Below are 27,953 nucleotides of genomic sequence, written 5' to 3'. Positions count from 1 at the left end.
GGGCCCCAGCAATAACACAAAAAACAAATAGGTCTGAGAGACAGTGGTTTTTTATTTATTTATAAAAAGGAAATATTGACAAAACCATAGGATAAGAGGGGTACAACTCCACACAATTCCCATCATCAGAACTCCGTATCCCATCCCCTCCCCTGATAGCTTTCCTATTTTTTAATGCTCTGGGAGTATGGACCCAGGGTCACTGTGGGATGCAGGAGGTGGAAGGTCTGGTTTCTGTAATTGCTTCCCCGATGAACATGGGCATTAACAGGTCGATCCATACTCCCAGCATGTCTCTCTCTTTCCTTAGTGGGGAGGGAGTCTGGGTAATTTGAGCTCCAGGACACATTGATGGGGTTATATGTCCAGGGAAGTCTGGTTGGCATCATGCTAGCATCTGGGATCTGGTGGTTGAAAAGAGAGTTAACATATAAAGCCAAACGAATTATTGACCAATCATGAACCTAAAGGCTGGAGTAGTGCAGATGAAGAGTGGGGGGGGGGGGGGAGTCCTCTGTTTTGTAGATAGCTAGTAGGCCAATTTTATTATATTGCAAAGGGCCCGTGAATATACTAGTTTTTTTGTTTGTTTGTTTGTTTGTTTTGTGAGCCTGAAATCTGATATGCAGGTGGATCCTAGTTATTGTGTCTGGGGAGATGACATCATGGCTGGAAAAAGGACCAGAAAGCTGGATCAGGGAAGAGAGTAGCTCCCAAATATGGGAAAGATGTATAATTACTGTTGACTATAAGCCTCATCGATTTGATCTGACCTGGGGCCCATATTCAGCTTAGGAGCCTATGTGACCTCTGCATCCCTGTAGATCTGAGCTCACATTCTGTGGTCATGAGTAGGAATGTTCCAAGCTGCCCCAATATAGAGATGGCCAGTAACAATGGAGAGAGGGATTTATTCGAGGTCTAGGCCCATCATGTCTGTTTGGGAATCTCAGGACTCCCTGAATAGGACCCCAGCTGATGAGGTGGCCTGATAGGACTAAAGAGTCATAGTTAAAGTATGCCAGTCTCTTGTCCTTATTCAGCTTTTGCAGTCCTTGCTTTGATGAAGTTAGCTTTGGAGTGATGGGGGAAGTGTAATAGGAAGTAGGGTATCTAAGTCTAATTAGACACTATTTCATTATGAACCTGATACTGACCACTGCAGACTATTGTGTACGTTTGCTTTCAGGTACATATTTTGCCCTAATTTATGGATACATGTGAACATATGCTCTAATTCATGGGACCTGGTCTATATCTAGGTTCTGAGACTTTGTTGAGAAGTGAACTACCTGGAATGGAATTAGAGAATCCTATGAAAGGAAAGGTCTCACCTGAGCAATGAGGCTGAAGGGTTAACATTCCACACCTGACAGAGAGACAGTTTTATGAGACAGACCAGAGGACCGTACAAAGTCAAGTTCCAGATCAGCAAGACATATTGCAGGAGAAAGCATCCTCCAAGGGCCATGGCAGCTTAGGCCCAGCCCATGAGCATGGAGGCCAGGTCCTGGATGGCCTTCCAGTTCAACTGAGGAATCGTGCTATTCTTCAGGAGCTTGCTGGTTGCATACTTATTTTTGATGGTGAGGAACTTGATCAGGTGGATTCCGTTGATGTTTTTGGCCATATATTACATCACCTCCAGCACTTCCTCCCAGTACCCAGTGTAGTACTGCTACTCTAAGTTCCATTTTCCTTGGCCTACAACCTTCTGGGACAGGCAAGAAGCAGTGGCTGCCACCTTCGAAGGGTGATAATGCACCATGTCATAGTCAACGAACATCAGCTCCATCAGGTACTTGGCTGAAGTGCACTGCTTAATATCTACCTCCTAGGCTTTAGAGGCCAGCCTTAGGAAATGCAGCAGCAAAGGTCTATCCAGTTCAAACTTCAGTTTTTGCAAAATCAACACTTCCATTTCTCGGGTCTAGAAACTGGTGTAAGCATTGTATGTGACATAAAGCCCTCAATGTTTGGAGAAAAATATCTCCTCATACTTGGAAGCCATGAGTAAAGCCATGATCCCAGTTAGATTCATGTAGTTGCAGGATCAAGTGTGGGTGAAAGACTTTGATAAGACTTCCAGTTCTGAGTGAGAGTCACTATCACAGTAGATCTAATCATTCTGTCTTTATCATGCCCTGTCACAGAGAGAATCAGGGGCCTAGAAGTGTAAAACACCTCCAGGAAAAAGCATTCTTCTTATGATTAAAGAAACCATGTCACCAGTTGAGAAGCAATTTAAGTCACTGTTGCTAAAAAGGAGAAAGATAAGGTAATGGATGTTAATCACACGTCTAATACTCTGTGCCAAGTGCTGTACCTCAGCATTTAATTCTCAAACCAGTGTATGCAAAGTAAAAAAAAAAAACAATGTCCTTATATTACATGAAAGACAAAAGAAAGGGGGAGAAAAGAAAGTTAAAGAAAAACTTCAGGTGGTCCGGGAGGTAGTGCAGTGGCTAAGGCACTAGACTCTCAAGCATGAGTTCCTGAGTTCAATCCCCAGCAGTACATGTGCCAGAGTTATGTCTGGTTCTCTCTCTCTCTCTCTCTCTCTCTCTCACCTTTCTCATTAATAAATAAATAAAATCTTTTTTAATAAAACCCTTTAGTTATGGAGTAGCTTGTCTGTGGTCACACATTTTACAAGATGGTGATCAGTTTTGGAGACAAAGTGTTTTTTTATCTCAAAGTCTAGCACACATACATCATACACAGGGGTGGCTAGGCTGAACATAGATTTCAAGGATTTGATAGCTGGACTGTCAGGAAAGAAAGGAGAGTAGGTACTTGGGGTTAAGAACCTGGAAAACGGTCACTATTTTTAAAGGTTTTGGTTTTTCAGACTCTAGAGATAGACACTTCTATTTACGTTCAGCAAGAGTACTGCTTAGTTTAGGGACTCTCACCACCAGAACAGAATTTATAGTGCTGAAAACTGCTTGTAGAAGTTAAGCGAATAATCTCATGACAGAACTAGGGACCTGAAGGCAACTAACTGTTTCTGGACCCAAGGGAATAAGTTTGGCACAGACAAAAAGAGATTTCAAGGAATACATTTTGTACAACAGAGATAACACTTAGACTCTGAAAACAAGATGACAACAGGGGAGTGGAGGAGGAGAGCAGGGGGCTCAGTAGAAGGTTAGTTTAAAACTGGCACAATGACACTAGGACCTTTGTGCCAGGTGTGGTGTGGTTCATACATATATGAGCTATGATGTGAAGCTATATTCTTGGAGCTTTTATAGTTACTGTTAGCCACAGGCAAACCAATAAAAAAATGCATTACGAAACTCATATTTCCATATTAGATGCAGCCATCTATCCATAATGATGATTTAAAATAATGTCTATAAAAGAAGTTCATCTGTATGCATTATTCAATCAGTGCACCTAAAAGTTTATTAATCCAAAAAGGTGGCATCACTATTGTTCCTCACAGTTACATGGAACCTTTAGTAATACTGTTACTTAGTACTGGCTACAGTATTGCTCATAATCAAGCTGTCAGATGTAATGCCACTGTCAATCAGTCTCTCAAAGGTTATTCTGTGCTTCCTTGATGATGACCACAAATGAGAGCCTTCCCCAGAAAATGCAGGGAAATGCAAACAACAATTTGATTTCTAGTCATGTTAAATTTACTGAATTTTATGACAAAAACATAGGAAAACATCATCCAACTTGTCTTCTTTGAAAGTCTTCAATCTGTAATCACCAAATTCCCAGAATGTTATCTCATTCAAGAGAAGGCACCCCTGCCTTCCAGAAAAGAAAAAAAAAACAGTGGACATATCCAGATTGGTCCCATTCTTGTGGGGAAGCCTGTCCCTAGCTTACCGGCTTAATTCAAACCCACCTGGGAGAACATGACCTACAGATCAGAAAGAGCCAATAGCATTGCTTTCAGTTTACTCAAGGAGATAGACAAGGCCATCCCAGGGGACTGGAGGAGGGGTACCCCTATACTCTGCAGTTCTGGAAACGACAATGCAGTGGAAGCACTTGCTTGGTGGGTGAGTCAATATATATCTGATGCAGGCAACTCAAGTCCCAGTCAGGGGTCAAGACCTGTGAGCACCCACCCCTCAAAGTCCTGAGCCTGTCCTTATTTAGCATGAGTTAGTCTCCTAAATAAGTATATCTCTGCCATCCAGAGATCCAATCTCCTACAATTCCTGAACACAGTACTGCACTGGTCAGAGGGACCAATCACATCTTCCTCACATCTGGGAATCCACTCCAAATTTCAAGGCAGGGGTTTCAAAGCTCTGGGGGGGAGGAGAGAGGCTTTGTGAGTGCCAGGAATCCCACTCATCTAAGCCTCGGAATACTGGGAAAATACTTTTACTGCTTTTGCTTGGAATTAGGCCCCCTGTGGAATAGGCAATGGTGAGCAAATCTGGGGGACTGCCACACAGAGGGAAAAGAGACCACAGTTTGGGTAGCTGCACAGGAGACCGACTACATTCTGTGAATTCTGCATGGCAGTAGCCACAGATGGAATGATCTGTACCCGGAGTTGGGTGGTAGTGCAGCAGGTTAAGCGCAGGTGGTGCAAAGCACAAACACCAGAGTAAGGATCCTGGTTTGAGCCCCCAGCTCCCCACCTGCAGGGGAGTCACTTCACAAGCAGTGAAGCAGGTCTGCAGGTGTCTCTCTTTCTCTCCCCCTCTCTGTCTTCCCCTCCTCTCTCCATTTCTCTCTGTCCTATCCAACAACCACAATAATAACTACAACAATAAAAAAAGGCAACAAAAGTGAATAAGTAAATAATATTTTTTAAAAAGATTTATCTGTAGCACCTCAGCAGCATGTTTTTTTAGGATTTCCATAAATGTCTAGAAAATAATTTGGAGTGGAGGGAAGTGATTCAGTAACAGCTACTGAGATCTAGTAACCCTCTACTCTCCACCCAACTGAGGAATGACAAATCTGACCTCATTTGACACGCAGAGGAGATGAGGTCTACAAATTCAGTTAGGTTATTTTTTTAAATTCTTGATAGAGATATTTATATAAAGTCTTACAAGTATTTGTACAGTGTAAGAAGTTTCAAATCTGCTTAACCAGTGCAGCATAATATATGTTCAAGCTCAGTGATCACTTTGCTTATTTTGTTTTAATTTTTGTCAGTAAATGTATGTGTATTGAAATACATGGTTCCCAATGTCTAAGTTGATGAGTTTTTAACAAATATAAACATCTATATAATCACCACCCTGTTCAGGACAGCCAGTTTTCCAAGAAGAGTCTCTCACTTTCCCTCCAGCTGTACCAACCCCCAGCAGGTCACTACTGACTGGTTTTGTAGGTAACAGAATTTGACTTGATTAATGAAATAAAGCATTATCTACTGTTTTAAACTCAATTCCTTTCACTGAATGTAATAGTTTTAGTTCATTGTGTTAATTAAAATGAAATATATCTCTATGATAAGTGAACTCAGTTCATCTGTTCTTTGAATTGTTTGCACTGCTTATGATTTTAAACTGTGTTCTAAGGTACCTCGACATCTTCCTGGAATTAATTACCTAGGTAGACTTAAAAACACTATGTGTGCCCTTACAGGGAAAAGACTGCTTAGCTTTGAAGGGGCTAGTATTTCCTTGATTTGTCTTTCTTGGTGCAGCTTCCACGCTAAGGGAGAGGCAAAAGAGGTAAGTCAGAAATGAGCAGACCAGATCATCCCATATTCATCCTTCTGTTTCTGACTTATTTCACTCAACATGATTTTTTCAAGGTCCATCCAAGATCGGCTGAAAACGGTGAAGTTGGGGTGGGTGGGTGGGGAGAATACAGGTCCATGAAGGATGATAAATGACATAGTGGGGGTTGTATTGTTAAATGGGAAACTGGGGAATGTTATCCATGTACAAGCTATTATATTTACTGTTGAATGTAAAACATAAAAAATAATAATAATAAACAAGCAAAAATAAAATAAAATATATTTTTACTATTGTTAAAAAAAAAGAAAGAAAGAAATGAGCAGACCAAGTGCAATCACAGCTGTCTGACAACTGACTGCCAAACAGACCTGTTCAGATATGTCAGTCCAACTCAACTGGTGAGTAACTCTGAGACAAAGGCCCTTCTGTAATTAACAAAATTTGCAGAATGATTTGGACTTCGACTATCTACCACACTCCAAAACCGCGAACAACTGAAGACCAAGGCAAAAATTTCAGCTTCATCTGGAATTTAGGTTAGACATGCAAATACAAGAGGATAAAGCAAAGCCTACCTGTCTGGAATCTCTCTAACATCATTCATCCATAAAATAGAATTGGCTTACACATCTCTTGTGGGAAGAGGGTAAGAGAAGGGAAACAAGACTCAGACTTCCACGGAGGACCCATCTTCTAGGTTTGCCAGGGTCCTGGTTGCAGAGCTGGACAAAAACAGGGGTGTGGATTTTCAAAGTGAGTCTTCCATTCCAGTTCTTTCTTATACACAACAAAAGATCAGGCCAAAAGGAAGTATGTTGTGTAAATTCCTAAGTTTTATTATTGGTACAACATATGCTGAAATAATGTCCTGATTCTTTTTCTCCCCCCCCCCTTTCTGCCTCACTCACTAATAAATGATCGTTTTTAAAATCACTTTAAGACTAGGTTCACCAAACCAGTTCCTAAAGAAGCCTACGTTCACTCATTCCTCTTGTGCCACCAGCTTCAGTCCCACGCACTTTTTTGTGTCCTAGTTTCTTAGGAAGATTTCTACCTCCTGCTTTTTTGCCATCAGCAAATACAAAGATCCTGCTCATTTCCAATAAACCACATATAATCCTTTGTGGAATGAGGTGGGGTATGAATAAATAAATAAGTCATAAAGCCTGACCTCAGAACTAAATTTGTGCCCGCACCCAGCAGGTATGGCTGATACAATGGCTTCCTTTTCCTGCAGAAGAATGGGCCAGCAGGAATGTATCCATCTCTGGAGGAGAGACATGTCAGGCCTCTCAAAGGTACTTTAATTTTTTATTCCTTTGACAGGTATCTATTGAGCATTTAATGTATGTCAGGGACTGGGGGGGAGTAAGAAAGCTAAGTCTGATTTCTTACAGAATCTACACTGTAGTGTGGGACACAGAATATAAGCAACTGAAGAAAAAATAAATCACATGCTTTCAGACGAATGCTACATAGAAAATATTAGTAAGTGGTGGTCTGGGAGGTGGCGCAGTGGATAAAGCATTGGACTCTCAAGCATAAGGTTCTGAGTTCAATCCCCGGCAGCATATGTACCAGACTGATGTCTGATTCTCTCTCCCTCTCTCTCTCTCTCTCTCCTCCTACCTTTCTCATTAATAAATAAGTAAAATATTAAAAAAGAAAATATTAATAAGTGTAGTCAGATGTATGGTATTAGCCAGGGTTGTTAGGGAAGATGTCCAGAAGAAGCATCTAAACAAAGACATAAACAAAGGGAAGGAAGTGAGCCAGAGGACGGTCTGGGGAGGGGTGGGTTTCTCAAATAGGGAACAGGACTCATTCTGGGAGCAAAAGAAAGAAAAAAAGAAAGGAAGGAAGGAAGGAAGGAAAAAAGAAAGAGAGAAAGAAAGAAAGAGAAAGAAAGAAAGAAAAAGAAAGGAAGGAAGGAAGGGAGGAAGGAAAGAAGGAAGGAAGAGGGAAAGAGGAAGGAAGTTCTAAGCAGACAGCCTAGGAGACTGCACAGCAGATAGAACACTAGACATATAAGCATAGGATCCTGGGTTCAGTCCTGGTTTCTTTATACCAGAGTGATGCTCTGGCCTTAATCTCTCATGAAGTAAGTAAATTAATATTTTTTTACAGGCTTTGACACTTTTTAAAATTTTTTATTATCTTTATTTATTGGATAGAGACAGCCAGAAATCAAGAGGGTGATAGGGAGAGAGACAAAGAGACACCTGCAGCACTACTTCACCACTTTCCTCCTGCAGGTGGGGGCCGGGGGCTCGAACCCGAGTCCTTGCACATTATAATAAGTGTGCTCAACCAGGTGCGCCACCACCCGGCCCCCATTTTATTTTTTAAAATATATTTATTTATAAAATGGAAACACTAACAAGACCATAGGATAAGATAGTTGGGGGGAGTTGGGCGGTAGCACAGCGGGTTAAGTGCACATGGCGCAAAGCACAAGGACCAGCATAAGGATCCCAGTTCAAGCCCCCGGCGCCCCACCTGTAGGGGAGTCGCTTCACAGGTGGTGAAGCAGGTCTGCAGGTGTCTCTCTTTCTTCCCCCCCCCCGTCTTCCCCTCCTCTCTCCATTTCTCTCTGTCCTATCCAACAACAATGACTGCAATAACTTCAACAATAAAACAAGGACAACAAAAGGGAATAAATAAATATAAAAAAAATTTTTTTTAAACTAAAAAAAAAAAAAGGATAAGATGGTTGGTACAATTCCCAACACCAGAGCTCCGTATCCCATCCCCTCCCCTGATGGCTTTCCTTTTCTTTATCCCTCTGGGAGTACGGACCCAGGGTCATTATGGGGTGCAGAAGGTGGGAGGTCTAGCTTCTGTAATTGCTTCCCCACTGAACATGGACATTGGCAGGTCGATCCATACTCCCAGCCTGTTTGTATATTTCCCTAGTGGGGCAGGGCTCTGGAGAGGTGGGGTTCCAGGACATATTGGTGGGGTTGTCTGCCCAGGAAATTCACATTGGTCTCATGATAGCATCTGGAACCTGGTGGCTGAAAAAGAGTTAACATATAAAGCCATACAAATTGTTGATTAATCATGAACCTAAAGGCTGGAATATTGCAGATGAAGATTTGGGGTATTTGTTTTGGTAATAGCTAGTAGGTCCATTTTAGGTATATACCAAAAGGCCCATGACTTTATTAGTTTTTGCCTGAGTGTAAATTCATATTAAAAAAAAAAATTCAGGAGGTGGCAGGAGATGAAAAGACAGGTCATGTAGGATCTCATGTGCTGTGCTAAAGCATTTGGGACTTACTCTAAATGTAATGGGAAGCCATTGAATCCTTTTAAGCAAGAGAATTGGATGAACTAATTTGCAATTTTAAAAGGTCTCTGTCACTGCTGTGTGCTGAATAGAGTGAAATGAAATGAGAGAGGAAGCAGAGGGATTAGGAGAGAACAGGAAAGAGGTTTGGGTTTGGACCAGAATGTTGATGGAGGAGATGGTAGGACTAGATTAACAGCTTTTCCTTTAACTTTCACTAAGGAAGAAGGATGCCATTCATTAAACCATGGCATGCCATCAACAGTAAGATGCATTCTGAATTTACGGCTATTATCTATTATGTGTGTCTTAGCATTGGTAAAATATGGAATTTGGAAAGTAGGATCTCAAAGCCTTACAAAGGAATTGGATATAGAAAGCCAGGTTAAAAAGTGTAACCAAGGATGTTGGGGGCCAGAGCCAACAGGTAAATGACAGAAAGAGGAGACAACATGGAGTCCCCTCTATTAGTTCTGGGCTGCTTAGAGGAAGAAGAAATCAACTTTTCTTTTCCCCAATATTTTAGATTATTTATTTATTTATTTTTTAAACTAGAACACTGCTCAGCTCTGGCTTATGGTGGTGATGTCGAACCATGGAACTTTGGTGCCCAATGCATGAAAGGTTTTTTGCATAACCATTATGCTATGGTCCCATCCCAACAAATCAACTTCAACTCAGCTTAAGCCTCAATTATCTGGAGGGGGGGGCTTGATTACAACAGCTGAGTCAATAACTGTATATGACACAGTGGAGAAAATCATCTGAAAGGTGGAAGTTTGACAGTAGTGCAAGTCACCTTTGACCATCTCAGAAGTTGCTGTCCATGGATGGCTTTGACTTATCAGCAAGCCATATGTGTCTCCATACAAGGCTGGAGTTTTCTGGTGTTTCCTGCCCCAAGCTGTACAAACCAGACTCTCAGGCTAGTAGTGGGGAGGGGCCCATCTCCAAGGTGGTGATGTTTTTATTTATGTAAACTATAAATGCCCCAGTATTTTTTTATGAGCGTAAAGCAGAAAATTATTGAGCCAGGCCAAGACTTCCTAAGCAAAATGCTGACATGCTACAAAGAAGCCTCGTCTCACGGAGACAGGGTGTGTGTGTGTATCTGGAGAAGGTACAATCATAAGAGAAACTAGATAGCCAATCTAATCTGATCTGAAGTCTGGGAAAGAGAAAAAAAAGAGTTAGGTGAAGGAAGCCAAAGTCGAGTCAAAAGGTTTCAGCATGATCTTTGGGAAGGTGCAAAGAGGAATTCAAAGTATTTTTTTAATTGTTTCATTAAAAAAGTAATATAGTAATGAGATAATGTTTAAACCCCTTATAGTATCACTAAACGTTAATGGAACTTTAAAATATTTATATAATAGCCATTTCTTCTAGCCTCTATGTAAATAATTATCAAGCTAACCTACAAATTTATTCAACTTTCTTCACATGTAATTATACTTCTCCATATTTCTGCATTTTCTATGCAGTAGTTGGTAAAATTACTTACTTTACAGGACCTTGGTTTCCTCATCTTTGAAGTAAGACTAAGAACACCTAAAGAAGTTGTGACAAAGAGCAATAATGTTTAGCACAGGGCCTATCATACCATCATTGTAACTCAAAGACATCCCACTGCCCAGAGAATTATCTTAAGCTTCCCCAAAATACCAGTTCAAGGTCCTGAAAATACCTCTTACCATTCTATGAATTCCTAACAAGGAATTTCCTTCAGCTTCTTTCAGCCTTTATGCTCTTATAAGGTTCCTCCCTTTTGTTCCATCACATTAGTATAGGACTAATTTAAAGTGTGGATACATACATCAGTTATTGTACAGTCATTTGATGGAATACAAGAAAGCAATAAAAAAGGAACAAATCATTGCTACATATGACACCAATATAGTTCACAGTTATACTACTGAGTGGAAAACATTAGATATAAAATAGCATACACTCTATTATCTCCTTATATAACGTTTCAAACCAGGAAAAAGTTGTCTATGGTGATTAATGTCAGAATAGCAGTTAACTTTTGAGGAGAGGGAACAAGGACTATTTCTTGAATTCAGGTAATGTTCTCTACCTTACCTATTATAGGGTTACACAGTTGCATTTACTTTGCAAAATAAAAAAAAAAGGGGGGGGTGGGGCCAGACAGCAGTGCACCTGGTTAAGCACACATGCTACATTGTGCAAGGACCCAGGTTCAAGCCCCTGGTCAGTGGTGAAGCAGGCTTCAGGAGTCTCTCTGTCTCTTTTCCTCTCTATCTCCCCCTCCCCTCTCCACTTCTCTGTCTCTATCCAATAATAAATAAATAAAACTAAAAAGAAAAAAAAAAGCAAAATAAGTATTTCTTCAAACATAAATTCAGGGGCCTGGTATTGGTCTACCAAGTTGAGCACACACATTACCATGCACAAGTACTCAGGTCCAAGCCCCTGGTCCCTATCTGCAGGGGGGAGCTTCATAAGCAGTGAAACAGTGCTGAAGATGTCTTTCTCCCTATCTTCCCCTTCCCTCTCAATTTCTCTCTTTCTCTATTAAAAAAATCAGTTCACATCTGATTTGTGCAGTTTACATATGTTCTACATCAGTCAAAAAGTTACATTACAAAGAGAGGGTTTAATATGCATTGTGCCCACTCCAGCACCAGCCCACTCCCTGGCATCTCTTCTCTGGTCTCTGGCATCCAAAAACATTTTCTTTCTTCCTCTATTCTTTCTTTCTTTCTTTCTTTCTTTCTTTCTTTCTTTCTTTCTTTCTTTCTTTCTCTCTTTCCTCCTCTTTTTCTTTCTTTCTCTCTTTCTTCTTTCCTTCCATCCTCCCTTCCTTCCTTCCTTTTTTCAGGTATGTTGGGACGAGGTTAAACTTTGACTTAAAGAGCATGTTTTAATCTTGGCTCAAAGCCCATGTTTTATACCCAGAATCTTTTACACCTGATGTAAATAATGCACTGACCTGGAACACCTGATATAACAGTGACTACGCATGTCTAAACTGGTTGCATTCCCCCTGCAATATAAAAGGCTCAGCTGAAAACAATAAAGGAGGCTATGGGCCAAAATGGAGACCTAGGGGCCTGGAGTCTTGAACCGCACAGCCTCAGTCTCTCTCTGTCTCCTTTTCTCTCTCTCCCCATGTGCTTTCTTCTGGAGTGTTTTTTTAAAGATTTAATTTATTTATTAATGAGAAAAATAGGAGGAGAGAGAGAAAGAACGAGACATCACTCTGGTACATGTGCTGCCAGGGATTGAGCTCAGGACCTCACACTTGAGAGTCCAATGCTTTATCCACTGCACCACCTTCCGGACCACTGGAGTGGTTTTGTTGTTGTTTGGTTTGTTTTTATTTTGGGGGGGATAGAGATAGCCAGAAATCAAAGGGAAGGGGGAGATAAAGAAGGAAAGAGAGGCACCTGCAGACCCACTTCACACTTGCAAGGCTTTCCTCTTGCAGGTGGGGATTGAGGGCTTAAACCCAGGTCTTTGTGCACTGTAGTGTGGGTGCTCAACCAAGTGTGCCACTACCCAGCCCCCTGTCCTGGAGTGTTAAGGGCCTCATTTCTCTGAACCTCTCTTCAGCCCTCTGAGCAGGCCTGACCCTTGGCTTACCAAGGTAGGATTTTTTTTTCAACCTGACCCTTGGCTGACCCTTGGCCTGACCCTTGGCTTACCAAGGTAGGATTTTTTTTTCAACACTTGGAGTCTTAGCAAAACTCACAGTCTACTTTTATATTTCATGTTGCAGAATTTCTTCCCATTTACATCATTGCTACTGGCTCCTTTATGTGTATGTACATATTTTTTTGAATAAGCTTTCAAGAGTCAGAGTATATCTTTAAAATGTTTTATTCTAGCACAAGGACTGGCATAAGGATCCCGGTTCAAGCCCCCGGCTCCCCACCTGCAGGGGAATCGCTTCACGGGTGGTGAAGCAGGTCTGCAGGTGTCTGTCTTTCTCTTCCCTTCTCAGTCTTCCCCTCCTCTCTCCATTTCTCTCTGTCCTATCCAACAATGATGACATCAATAACAACAACAATGATAACTATAACAATGAAACAAGGACAACAAAAGGGAATAAATAAATGAATGAATAAATAAATAAATAAATAAATAAATCATGTTTTAGTCTTAACCAGTCATGACACCCAGGACATTTTATACCCACCCAAAGGGGACATTTCTAAGCCAATTATCATAAAGGGTAATTGAAGCTTTATCCCACAGGACAATTTTGGAGTCTACACAGGACAGTCAGACCAGAGGCATCCCACCTGAACAGCCATTTGTATACCAATTACCATTAATCACTAATCAAAGGCTGTGCTGGGGCATTACTGTTCTCAAATTTTTGGATTGTTGTTAGTCACAGAGTCATCTTGAAGTGTCAGAGAAAGCCCTGGTGCAGTTGTAGGTCTACCAGCAGGGAGACTGGGGATACCAAGTCTAACAGTGTCTGCTTCACACATACATACATTTCAGGGAGGGAATACCAGTGGTACTCCTATGTCATTCTATACAGTGTCAAGGGGACATGGAACTTGTGCTCCCTCTCAAGATTTGTGGAAGATAAATCAAGTCAAGTGAAGAGCTTTACCTAAAAACATGGTGTTTTTACCAGGGTAGTCCATCTGTAGGGAAAAGGGAGGGACATTTGGATGTAATAATAGGTGTATATGTGACTTGGAAAGGAAGAGAAGAGGGTATCATAGGTGAAAAAGGGGGCAAATAAAATACAAATATGGACAGATAGTTGTAGAAATAATAGTCAATTCATGTCTGCAACTTTAGCAGAACTGCTGTAGCTTTCAATGGAGGGAATGGTGATACAAAACTCTGGTGGTGAGAACAGTGCAGATTTCTACCCCTGTTATCTTGTAACTTTATAATCAGTATTAAATCACTAATAAAAATTTTAAAAGACTAATGATTACTATGAGATTTTTTTAAAACTCTTTTATTTAAAGTATCTTTATTTCTTGGACAAAGATAGTTGGAAATTGAGAGGGAAGGGGGAGACAGAGAGACAGAAAGACATCTGCAGCACTACTTCACCACTTGCAAAGCTTTCTCCCTGCAGGTGGGGACCAGGGGTTTGAACCTGGGTCCTTGCACAATGTAACATGTGCGCTCAACCAGGTTCACCACCACCTGGTCACTATGAGATCTTTTTCTGATCTCTTCCCCTAGTTGGCCTCAATGGAGGCAGAAAAAAAGCCTGACTTATTGGATCAATAAGTCATGGGAAGAAGAAAGGCTTGGCTAAAACTACCTTGGGTCAATAACTTATGGGAAGGCTTTAGAAGTCACTAATATTTTCAACAGCTAATGCATAGTTTTCTCTAGCAAGCATATTGTCAATATCTGCTCAAATAGAAAAGGAAAAATAAATTGGCTTCTGAGGAATAGTCTTCAGGCTTAGTAACCCTTAAGAAAACTCATTTATCAAGATTTCATACACATATTACTACATCCAAATGTCCCTCCCTTTTTCATCCTCTCTCCAGGTCCTGATGGAGTTGGAGTTCATCTTCCCTTTATCAGGGCTCTGGAGAGGTGGGGTTCTAGGACACATTTGGTGAGGTTGTCTGCCCAGGGAAGTCAGAATGACATCATAGTAATAGTAGCATCTGCAACTTGGTGGCTGATAGGTGGTAAGATATAAAGCAGGACAAAATCATTAATGAACAGGAACTAAACAGTAAAAATAGAACAGATGAGAATAGGAACGTTAGGGTGGATAGTTAGCCTTTCTGAATATATATTAAATGCTTAAAGTAGAATAGTACTTCAGGTAAGGTTTTTTTGTTTGTTTGTTTGTTTGTTTGTTTTACAGATTTAATTTATTTTAATACCAGGGGAGAGCTTTAAGGCAGTCCCCCAATAAATTATGCAGTTCAAAGTAGCATAATCTTAAAATACTTAGTATACATAAACTCCTAGCTTCTCTCTACCCTAAGATCCCTGTTCTTTTCCACTCTATTTGTAATTTTTTATTCCTGTTCATTAATCATTTTGTCTTACTTTATATCTTACTACCCTTCAGCCACCAAGTCACAGATGCTATGTTCCTAGGGGCCAATGATTTTCATAGTTTTTGCTTGATTCTATGTCTAAGTCACACTTCATGGTTGCAGCTGGAAAATTGTAGGCTGCACTCATTTTAGGACCCAGTCTTCCTTGGGTGGGAGGGTAGAATGACCCAGCCTCCCTTCAGAGGAGCATTCAGATCCCCATCATTGCTACTTCATAGTGAGGACAAGTTCCTGGAATATCCTATGAGAGGGCTTATGATGATATGATGTTCCTGAAGGAAGTGACTAGTGATGTTGGAGAGAGGAATCCATTAGAGGTCTAGGCCCATATTATGTATGTGGGAATCCAAGGATTCCATGACTAGGGCCCCAGATGATAGAGTGGCCTGATATTGACCAAAAAGGCCATCATTAAGTAAGCCATTTTCTTGTCCTTATCTAGCTTTTGTAGGTCGTTCTTTATCTGATGAGCTTAAATTTTCTCCCAGTTATTGAAGCACTGAGTGTTATTTGTTGTATCTAAACCAATATTAGGTTTATGGGGTCTGCCTTCTTTGGGCCTTTCTACAAGATTGCTAAGCTTATTAGATCTAATTCTAATCAGTTAGATAATTTATTATGCCTTCGTTAGGCCCTTCTATTAGGATCTCAGATTTATTAGGTCTAAGTCTAATCATGGAGGGCTACTAACCACTTTCACTTTGAGGTATATAATTGCTTCTTCCTTATGGATACATGCATGTTTATATCCAGTACCCTAGGCCCTAACCTGTATCTAGTATCTATAGCTTTATTAGATAATATGCTATATTAAATGGAACTAGGTAGTCAGTCCCATGTGTTAGGAAATATCTCATCAGATTAGAGGAGTTGGAAGGTTGACATCTCAGGCTTGGTGTCTCTGGAGACAATCTGCAGAGCAACATAATATGTGGTGGCAACACTGTTATTGTTCATTTAGTTGAGGTCAACGAAAACAGTACAATGGTAAGGGATCAAATAGAAGAAACATCAAGAAATACAGGCATAGTTCTAGAGGTTCCAGGACTAGGAGAAATAAGAATCTTAAAAACAACATGATGGGTTTCTTAGAGTTTTAAAAAGAGCTTAAAATAACAACAATTAATTATTATTATAACCAACTAGTTAGGGTTTATTTTTCTATGAAAATCTAATGGTTAGGATCTATTGTAGTATGTGGGGGAAAGGCCTACTGTCTGGGAAATCCATGCCATTACCTCCATGAGAGTCTAGAGGGTTGACCCCAAACCCCCTCCTCACAGGAGGGGCAGTAGACAGGTCCTCATTTGACCTCATGACCTTAAGATGGATGGAATTTTCCAGACTGGGAACTTTCTTGCACATACTTCCTTGTTCCTTTTGAACAAAAACCATAAGTTACCATATATGACCCACTGAAACCCACCAAAAATACCCTGGTTTTGCTTAACTGCCCCCTCCTCCCCTTCCCTGAGGTGCTCATGATTCACCTTTAGAGAGAAGCCTACCTACGCATGGTGACCTTATGACCAACCCTTATATGGTAACTTCCCAGTAATAAACAAACACCTGATAGGGCAAGACTTAACCCTGTATTGTGTGTGTGGCATAATGATTATCTTAACCTTTTCCTAACCCTTGGGTATATCTATCTGCTTGTACCCCCGAAATAAACGAGATGTCTCTCTGAAGCTTCTCTCGGAGAAGGTCGTGATTCCTCTCCACATACTCTCCCCCATGAGCAGGGTCCCCAGAACCCCTGGGGTGGCTTGTCTCCCCCCCCCCCCCCCCCGCTGTAGTCACCAGCCAATATGCAGAGGAGAACTGGCCCCCACAGTAGTATACTTGACCTCACTATGCTTTGTGCTCTTTACAGATCTATCTGGTCTAAGGTTATAGGCAACTTAGATACTTGAAAACTATATATACAACCCCACACCTCTGGGTAACTAATTTTTGATAAACTATTAAATGGAGAAAGGAGGGTCTCTTCAAATAAATAGTGCTGGGAAAACTGGGTTGAAATGTGCAGAAGAATGAAACTGAACCACTTTATCTCACCAGAAGCAAAAGTCAACTCCAAAGGGATCAAAGACCTCAATGTTAGATCAGAAACTATCAAATACTTAGAGGAAAATATTGGTGGAACACTTTCCCATCTAAATCTCAAGGATATCTTTGATGATACAGACCCAATTGCAATGAAGACTAAAGCAAAAATAAACCAATGGGACTACATCAAATTGAAATGATTTTGCATAGCAAAAGAAACCATCACCCAAACTAAGAGACTCCTCACAAAATGGGAGATCTTTACATGCCATACATCAGACAAGAGACTAATAACCAAAATATATAAAGAGTTCACCAAACTTAGTAACAAAAAAGCAAATGACCCAGTTCAAAAATGGGGAAAGGATCTGAACAGAATATTCACTACAGAAGAGATCCAAAAGGCCAACACATATGAAAAATTGCTCCAAGTCACTAATTGTCAGAGAAATACAAATAAAGACAACAATGAGATACCTCCTCATGCCTGTGAGAATGTCATATATCAGAGAGGACAGCAACAACAAATGTTGGAGACGTTGTGGGGACAAAGGATCCCTTCTGCACTGCTGTTGGTAATGTAAATTGGTCCAACCCCTTGTGGAGAGCAGTCTGGAGAACCATTCACAAATCTAGAAATGAACATTCCTTATGACCCAATAATTCCTCTCTTAGGGTTATATCCTAAGGCGTCAAACACATCCATCCAAAAAGATGTGTGTACACCTATGTTCATAGCAGCACAATCTACAATAGCCCAAACCTGGAAGCAACCCAAAACCTGGAAGCAACCCTGGAAGTACCAGGCCAGAACACTCTAATGATCCATAAGTTGAGGAAAAATATGCACCTTAAAGTAAAAGTGTGTAATAGTCTACAGTGACTCAATAAGTACAGCAAGCAAATACAAAGACCTAAAAAGGACACCCTAAAGTACTTAATTATTGTCTACTTAGACCTAGATACCCTCCTCACCTAGTTACTATTTCACTTTCTTCAATCACTCTAAGTCTAACCCTGTCAGATAAAATAAGGGCTACAAAAGCTAGAAAAGGGCAAGAGACCAGCACACTCTAATGATGGCCCTTTTGGTCACTACCAGACGATCACACTCTAATAATGGCTCTTTTGGTCACTACCAGGCCAACCCATCATTTGGAGCCCTAGTCAGGAATCCTGCAATTCCCACATAGATATGATGGGCCTAGACCTCTAGCAAATCCCTCTCTACACCATCACTAATCATCTCCAATAGAAATAGCATCATAAACCCTCTTGTGGGCGTCTATAGGACCTTGCCCTCAATGTAGAATAACAATGGTACAAATTGCCCCACTCTCAGAAGGGAGGCTGGATCAACATACTCTGCCACTTGAGGAAGACTGGTTTTAAGTGCAGCTTAGAATGTTCCTACCTATGATCATGGAATGTGAGCTCAGACTGACAGAGATGCAGAGGTTACACAGGCTTTTATGTTAAATACGAACAGACATGTGCCCTAGGTCAGATCAATAGGGTTTATAGTTAACGGTATTTATATACTTTTCCCACATTTCGGGGCTACTCTCTGCCCTGATCCAGCTTCCCGGTCCTATTCCCAACTCTGACACAATCTTCCCAGACAATATTTTTAGGCCACCAGCATGTTAGCTGTCCAGTCAAGGCAAAAATTAGTAAAGTCACCAGCCCATCAGAACATAGCTAAATACAGCATGAAGACCCCAAATTTCATCTGCTATACTCTTAACTTTAGGTTCCTTATTAAAGAATTTGTTCTGCTTTGTATCTTAATGCTTCTCAGCCACCAAGTTGCAGATGCTACCATGACACCAACTTGATTTCCCTGGGCAGACAACCTCACCAATGAGTCCTAGAACCCAACCTCTCCAGAGCCCTGCCCCACTAGGGAAAAATATAAACAGGCTGGGGGTATGGATTGACCTGTCAATGCCCATATCCAGCAGAGAAGCAATTACAGAAGCCAGACCTCCCATCTTCAGCATCCCATAAAGATCTTTGGTCTATACTCCCAGAGAGGGATAAAAAATAGAAAACCTTTCAATGGAGGGGACAGGATGTGGAACTCTGGTGGTGGGAACTGTATGGAATTGTACCCCTGTTATTCTACAATATTGTCAATCATTATTAAATCACTAATACAGTAAAAGAAATACAAAAATAAAAACTATATATATTAATATTTTAAAGCTCCTTGAACAGTTTAAGCCCAGTTAGAATAAATTTTCATTGTAGTTCAATTTGAATATTTCTTAATCTTAATTTTTTTTCTTTAATCATCTTCTTTAAAGGTCTTACTTGATTTCCAAACATTTAGGATTATCTACGTCATTTTTAATTGAATTTAATTTCATTGTGCTCTAAGAACATACTCTGTTCAGTTTTTCAAATTTGTTGTTAGAAACCAATTATGAAACTATTTTTATTGTAGGTGGAAATCGGACATCAAAAAAGAATAGGTATCATGGGAGTTAGAGTAGAGGTAAATTCCAACTAGGATTAATCACAGAAGGCATATAAAAGGGGGTGGCATTTGAAGGATATATAGGACTGAGAAATAAGGAGGTAGAAGATGGTAACCTAGGGAAGCAAAATTACAGTAAGATTCAATTTTCCTTTAAAAGTTAGGGCTGTATCTTTATGAACTCCAAGACCTCAAAGCACTGCTGAGAAGGTGGCTACAGATTGATGGCCCCAGTGTTCTTTCTTATGTGGCTTTAAAACATCTGTTCCCAAACAATCACTTAGACATTTTGAAACTTGTCTTGCTGTTTTCTGTTTTAAAAATGCAATCAGCATCATCTACTTTAAACCAGCAAGGGGCCAAATTTCACAACTTAAAAAGAATTTTAATTGTAAGTATACTTAATATCCTAAGGTTTCTTGTTTTTCCCATAGATCTGGGAGTACAAGAAATGAAATACTCTAGGGATTCTGTATTCTCAACCATAGCCTCTCCCTTCTGAGAAGCTTAGAATTCTCAATTACATCATTGGAGAAAAGCTTCTTTTGTCACTATGGTCATGTGGCAAGAGTCACTCTTATAAGTGTCACAAGCAGGAGGCAGGTGCCTCCTAGGGATCTGTGTCATCTGAAAATAGCTCCTGGACAGAACCCTCTGGATGAATGATACAAATAAGTTTACACTTGAAAATTACCCTTTAGCTAAGCACATACAGGCACCCTAGATCTTCAGCATTGCAGACATTATGGCCACCATCCTAGAGCTCGAGGTAAAAATGGTGTTTTCTTCTCCCTCTAATGAGCATTGATTCCCAGAGTAACATTCATGGCAGTCTGTTAAGTGAATAAGCAATACCCACATCTCTGAGCTCTGGGATAAAGCAGGAGTGGCCTGTATCTGAACTTCCCTTTGAGAGGTGAAACAGACACCTTTATCTTCATTGTTTCTTAGGGTTGAGTTCCCAGTGCAGGAAGGTTGGTTTGAAATGTTTTCTTAGATCTACTCTGACCTGCTAACACCCACTTTCCCGCCTAAACTTTACACTCCTGTCTGCCTTGCCAGATGTCATGGGTTTATCTGTGTCACAGATGCCCAGGAGGAAGGGATGAAGGGCTAATCTGAATAAATATAAGTTCTTAATAGCTGAATCTCAAAAGAATGAGAAGCTATATCAAAGTCTCCATCAAGACACAAGCAAGATAACTCGCTTGAAAAGGTGCCTTCTTTGCCATGTCCACAACCCAGGTTGGAGCTCATTCCCCATCTCACCCAGGGAAACTTCAGTACTGTGGTGTTTTCTCTCTCTGTTTTCTCCTTCTCACTGAAAAGTTGGCCTGGAGCAGTGAAACTTTAGTGTAACATACACAAAGACACTTGAGTTTCAGATAGACTAATTTAACAGAATTCATGGCAAGAATATGGTAACAGAAAGGGTTAATCCTCAAGGAGTCTAAGTCCATTTGAAAGCAACCAAATCGCTATTTCATTTGACCTTGGTGATGTCAGTGTCCTTTGACCAGAGGCTATGTATATGGAACAGACTAGCATGCTTACCCAATTGTGACATGTTTCAGTCACTTGTTTATATATATATAGATATATATATATACACCCTGCCTCCAAGGACCCTACCTCCAGTAAGAGGCCCCTTCCTAACCTTTACAACTCTGAGTCTGCAAGAGGGTCCAGCAAATGGCAATTAAGATGAAACTACCCCCTAGAATGTCTATTTTTAGAGGGGTCTGATGATTTCACATCAGAGATAGAGACAAAATATGAGCGCAGAAAGGGCTTCCTCTGGGAGTATGACATCTCCAGTGATGGAATCGAATTATTTTTTTAAGCTATTGATAGATGATCTTGACAAAACATACCAGGTTATTTCTTTTTTTTTTTAAGTGATTTCTTTTATTATTTTCCCCTTTGTTGCCCTTATTGTTTTAGCATTGTTGTGGTTATTATCATTGTTATTATTAATGTCATTGTTGGATAGGACAGAGAGAAATGGAGAGAGGAGGGGAAGACAGAGAGGGGGAGAGAAAGAAGGATACCTGCAGACCTGCTTCACCACTTGTGAAGCGACTCCCCTGCAGGTGGGGAGCCTGGGGCTTGAACTGGGATCCTTACACCGGTCCTTGTGCTTTGTGCCATGTGCGCTTAACCAGCTGAGCTACTGCCAGACCCCCAGGTTATTTCTTTTTTTTTTTTAATTTTTTATTTAAGAAAGGATTAGTGAACAAAAGCATAAGGTAGGAGGGGTACAACTCCACACAATTCCCAACACCCAATCCCCATAACCCACCCCCTCCCATGGTAGCTTTCCCATTCTCTATCCCTCTGGGAGCATGGACCCAGGGTCGTTGAGGGTTGCAGAAGGTAGAAGGTCTGGCTTCTGTAATTGCTTCCCCGCTGAACATGGGCGTTGACTGGTCGGTCCATACCCCCAGTCTGCCTCTCTCTTTCCCTAGTAGGGTGTGACTCTGGGGAAGCTGAGCTCCAGGACACATTGGTGGGGTCTTCAATCCAGGGAAGCCTAGCCAGCATCCTGGTGGCATCTGGAACCCCCCAGGTTATTTCTTAAAACTGACAGAAATTGAGCATCTGGTCCTTCACCCGTCAAACCAAGAGGGCAGGCAATATGGAGGACTCCAGTGACTATTTAGCTTGAATTTTCACTTCAAGCTTGAATCTGAAGCCTTCTTCCAGTCCAGACAAACTACTTTATATTGTTAGTCTGTTCTCTCTGTCTGTGTGTGTGTGTGTGTGTGTGTGTGTGTGTGTGTGTGTGTGTCTGTGTGTGTCTGTGTGTGTCTGTGTGTGTGTATGTCTATCTATCTTATTACCATCAGGGCTATTGCTGGGGCTTTTTGCCTGCATGACAAATCCTACTCCCAGCCATCCCTCCCCCCTTTTTTCTTTTTATATTAGGCAGGATAGAGAGAAATTGAGAGAAGACAAGGAGATAGAGGAACATAATGGGGAGCAGGGGGCTTGAACTCAGGTCCTTGTGCATGGTGATATGTGTGCTTAACCAGGTGCACCACCACCCAGCCCCCTGTTGCTAGTCTATATATTAATTTCTCAATGACAACTCTACTATATCCTCCCTATTTGAAGGTTTTTGAAGAGTATAAGTTTTGGAAGCATTGGGACTGATAGTTGAAACTAGAAAGAGACTTAACTACAGGCTGGGGTGTGTTGCTGAATGCCTAATCAAGCCTGAAGTGAGAGGATGAGGGAATATGGATTACCTGAGCAATTAAGACTCCTTGAAAATGCATCCTGAACTGAAAAGATAGCACAATGGTTACATAAAAAGCAGTTTCATGCCTAAGTCACCAAAGGCCTTAGGTTTAATCCCCAATATTGCCTTAGGCCAGAATTAAGCAGAGGTCTGATAAAGTAACAATAAAGATTTTTTAAGTTAAAAAAAGTACATCCTATAGATTCTGACAATGTAGTTAAAAGCCAACCCAAATGCCATAAAGACACATGTTCCAAATGTAATGAATCTGACAAACTAGGATTGCTTCAATGCCATTTGTTTGAGTTCCAGAACCTTCTCAGAATGTGCCCTGAGCAGTAACTTGCAACAATCTCATCAAAACAGGAGTGGCCTAAAGTGCTCCACCCTGCACTTTAGGGGTTAGTGTCACATTCCTGACACTGGCCAGGACTCTGTCCTTGAGTATAAGATGCTTGGGCTTCAACTTAATTAGTTTGCATTTAAGTCCCCAAATGTGATTATATAACCTTTATTCAATTAACAGGTCTGACTTGATTCAAGCCTTACTCAGGTATGAACCAAATAGTGATCTAAATAATAATTAAAACAAGAAAAACCAGCCTTGCTGGTTTCCAGTGTTGAGGATGAAAGAACTTCCAAGTCATCAGGTAGAGTTGATGGACATTGTCCTAACCAAAAAAAAATGGTTACAGGAGCAGTAGATTCATGTTGCAGGTACTGAGCCCCAGTGATAACCCTGTAGGTAAATTAATTCATTAAATAAAAGGTCTTAATTCCCTGTCTGTTTTACCATGAGTTAATCACCAGTACATTCTGACTTGGTGATGGGAATGGTGTTTATGTACACTCCTAGCAAAATGTAGACATATAAATCAGTAGTTAATTAATATGAGAGGGGGAAATCAATTGTATGTCTCAAAGGTTCTCAAAAGACAAACTGAATCTTTTTAATAGATAGGCTACGTATTTGATATGCGGACTCTCTCAAAAGCCTAGACCAAGTAGATTAGAAGCTTCCAATAGCACAGCTATATACAAGATACTGGGTAATGTACAGCAAACCATAACAAAGGGACTTTTCAAAGTTAACCCAATTAACAAATAATGTGTGGGTAATATTAACTATTGATTGTCTTTTTGAACCCTAAGACAGCAGGAACCTCACATCTTCACTATAGAGCCCCTACTTCCCCCAGTCCTGGCACCCTTGGATAGGGCTCACTTTCCCGTATGCTTCTCCCAATCCATACCAAATAATATTGCATCCGCCGATCACAACCTAACCAAAGCAACGATTGCCATCTCAACATGCTTCACCTCAGAGTGTATCCAGAGACTTCACGTGTGGAATGACAACCCTTCAGCTTCATTACTCGGGTGAGACCTTTCCTTTTATAGTACACTCTAATTTCATCTCAGGTAGTTCACTTTCTAACAAAGTCCCATAACCTAGACATACACCAGTTTCTGTGAGAGAGAGCGTATGTGCACACGTATCCATAAACTACTGCAAAATATATACCTGAAAGCAGGATTACACTAGAGTTTGCAATGAGTACCTCCCCAACACTTCCTCTCCACTATTCCAATCTTGGGATCCATGTTTGCTCAACAAATTGATTGGCTTTGTATGTTAACTCTCTTTTCAATCACCAGGTTCCAGATGCCACCAGGATGCTGGCTAGGCTTCCCTGGATTGAAGACCCCACCAATGTGTCCTGGAGCTCAGCTTCCCCAGAGACACACCTTACTAGGGAAAGAGAGAGGCAGACTGGGAGTATGGACCGACCAGTCAACGCCCATGTTCAGCGGGGAAGCAGTTACAGAAGCCAGACCCTCTACCTTCTGCAACCCTCAACGACCCTGGGTCCATGCTCCCAGAGGGCTAGAGAATGGAAAGGCTATCATGGGAGAGGATGGGTTATGGGGATTGGGTGGTGGGAATTGTGTGGAGTTGTACCCCTCCTACCTTATGCTTTTGTTCACTAATCCTTTCTTAAATTAAAAATTTAAAAAAAAAAAAAAAAACAGTTATAGTAGACATCTCTATCTTGTTCTCAATCTTAAATAAAAACATTTAGTTTTAGCCATCAAAAAAAAAAAAAAAAAAGGTCTTAATTCCCTGTCTGTTTTACCATGAGTTAATCACCAGTACATTCTGACTTCAGTCTTTCACTGTGCATCTCAGAACACCTAGATTCATTAGTGAGCACATCCTGAACCAGAAATCCCAATCATACTGTAAACCAAGACATGATTAACAATATAAGGGAATTGCTTACTTTTAACATATTTGCTACATAGTGCTTCTATACAATTAACTCCTCTATAATATTTACAATGAACCAATTTACAAATCTTTGGGTGCAGGTATCCAAAATGAATGACATCCCATCCAATTCCTAAGATGTATAGCTCTTGCTATAGCTTGCCACAACATGTCTGGCACAGTTAATTACACCCACATCTGAATTCCTATAGCACTTTGTACATCACTCCGTGTCACTTAACACATAATATGTATTTGTTCACAGGTCTGTCTTCCTGGTTGAACAATACACTCTTTAGAAGAGAGGCTACACTTCTTATTCTTATTTACATTTCCAGGGCTAGAATGTAAAAAGGGTTCCATGAATACTGTTGGAAAGTGGCAATACCACCAACAGTGGGAAATTTCTTTTACATATGAACCAAAGAAAGCTTCTTGGAGCAAGAACATGGGACAGATTCTTAAGTGGAGGATCACTTCTCCCAACTTCACCACATTCTCCAGTGGCACTCAGTGGCTCTTGGAAAGCCTCTTAGCTTCAGACCATTATCCTGGGAACTTGAATTTCTTGCCTTCATCACAGGACAGTGACCTGGGAAAGAGAGAAGTCTGTCCTTGCAATAGGCAGGATGCAGGTGAAGTCTAACTAAAGGAATTGGTAAGAGAGAAGCCACTTCATTTCACTCTCAACTTTGCAAATCATTTACTGTTTTAATGTGAACGTGATTCAGAGATGCCCCCCGATAATATGCATTCTTATGAACCTAAGCTGGAAAGGAAGAGATGGGTTCAGAGTTGGATGAGAGAGTCTGGAATTGCACATATATTTAACAGTTGTTTGGTAATACCCATAGGAACAAGTCATGCAGGTAAAGGTCACAAGAGTTGCATTAAAATAAAGGTTGACAGGATTGGTTTTTGTAGATTTTTCTCTTTAAGGGATTCAATGTTTATGATATGCTTGGCTGTCTCCCTGTCCCTTATTATTTTTTAAGTCACCCAAAATGCTCTTAGTGCTTCCCTCAATTTAGCTTGCCCCAGGCTTTCCCGGGTGATATGAAAACAGGATTTGAGGCAATCAGAAATGATAGAACAGTGTTCAAAGAAAAGGTTGCAGACCTCACCTTTCTTTGATCCCCTACCTCTGGGAGTCAGTCCTCCGTCTTCCTACAAGGTGGTTGGTATCTATTTCCTTCTCCAACTCTGAGCTGTTATTTGAATTCTCCTCCACTAAGGCCAAAGTAGGACTGTAAGTACCCTGCCTATGGTCTGACTCCTATTTAAAGAAAGCTGTTTTGGTTTTCTTGGTATTTTTCTCAATCTCTTATGCAATCTTATCCCATGTCTTGAACTAAAGTCAGATGATGCCAGCCTTTGAAATAGAGTCAAGGCTGCCCAAGTCCCTTGATGTTTCTCTGGACCTGGTCCCAGGGCCAGAGCTGAGTACTAGCCCCTCCTGTCAACCTGATCTGCTCATTTGCAGGGCCCAGCTGAGTGTAGAAACTCTTAGGACAAGGAGACCTGTCCCTCACCAATGGGAGTCTGACTCAGAGCTTCAGGCCCAGAACTCTGGCTCCCACAACTTGACTAATGTTCTCCTTGCCACATTTCCTAGGACCTACCCTCTCTGGCTGCCATCCTCAACTTTGTGGGAGGCATTTACTGGGTCACAGGAATATGTTCCTGTTGCCTTCACACCTGAGTGGGCTGGTGGTTGTGGGGACCAGAGGTCAGTCAGAGATTTGCCTGCTCAACCTCTGCTGTCTCTCCTGCACTCTTGCTTCCACCCAGAGCAGGCTGGCTTGTTCCTAACACCTGGAGATGAGCAATGCTACAGAGAGTTCATGCTAGAATAGTTACTACCCAATTGGACTTGTGGTGCTTGACATAAAGCAAAACTGATGAACTCCAACCTCGGGTCCACTTTCTCACAAAGACTCAGGCACCCCAGATCCCAGCAAATACCTGGGAGGAGAGTAAGAGTGGACTTGCCTTTTCAGGACCCACATGTACCATGTTGTAAATATCTGTATTTATTTCCCTAGAATGTAGGTTCAGCATCAACACACACACACACACACACACACACACACACACACACACACACACACACACACAGAGAGAGAGAGAGTTTACTTTTTTATTTATCTTGAAGAGGCACAGAGAGAAATTGAGAGGGAAAGAGGACACACACACACACACACACACACATACTTGAAGCCATGTTTCACCACTTATGAATCTTCCCCCTGGAGATGATCAGTGTTGATGGAGAAAGTGTTCTGTTAGGGGTCTAGGCCCATCATATCTATGTGGGAATCCCAGGATTCTCTGACTAGGGCCCCAAATGATGGGGTAGCCTGGTAGTAACCAAGAGAGCTATCATTAAACTATGTGGGTCTCTTGCCCTTATCCAGCTTTTGTAGAACTTACTTTATCTGACAAGGTTAGCCTTAGAGTGACTGAAGTCAGTGAAACAGGAAGTAAGCAAGGAGGATTATCTAGGTCTAAGTACAAACTATTTGATTAGGTACTTTAAGGTGTCTTTTTTAAGTCTTTCTACTTGCTTGTTGCACTTATTGAGTCACTGCAGACTATTGTACACTTTTACTTCAAGGTGTATCTTTTCCCCTAACTTATGGATACATGTGCACATGTGCTTTATCTCATGGGTCCTGGTCTATATCTAGGTTCTGTGGCTTTGTTATGAAGTGCACCACTCAAAATGTAATTTAGGAATCTTATGATCTAGGAATGGTCGCACCATATTGAGGGAGCTGAAGGGTTGACAACCCACGCCTGGCATCTGTGGACACAATCCAAAGTGAAACATGTCCAGGGTTACTGGTTGTATTGATTTGAGATCAGCAGATGCAGTATCAAATGATATGGATCAAGAGA

General features: G+C 41.1%; 2 long non-coding RNA genes across 2 annotated transcripts in view; both read right to left on the bottom strand.

Moving 5' to 3' along the window:
* Positions 1–26,652, bottom strand: part of LOC132537660 (uncharacterized) — a 40,207-nt gene extending 13,555 nt beyond the window's left edge. The window contains exon 1 of the long non-coding RNA XR_009549124.1: positions 26,177–26,652. This is a non-coding gene — a long non-coding RNA (uncharacterized LOC132537660). The remainder of the gene's footprint in view (positions 1–26,176) is intronic.
* Positions 1–27,953, bottom strand: part of LOC132537663 (uncharacterized) — a 458,600-nt gene that overhangs the window by 199,697 nt on the left and 230,950 nt on the right. The gene's annotated exons all lie outside the window — the stretch shown is intronic.

The sequence above is a fragment of the Erinaceus europaeus genome, chromosome 3, assembly GCF_950295315.1.
Source record: "Erinaceus europaeus chromosome 3, mEriEur2.1, whole genome shotgun sequence".
Taxonomy (NCBI): domain Eukaryota; kingdom Metazoa; phylum Chordata; class Mammalia; order Eulipotyphla; family Erinaceidae; genus Erinaceus; species Erinaceus europaeus.
This window is presented reverse-complemented; position numbering and strand designations above follow the sequence as displayed.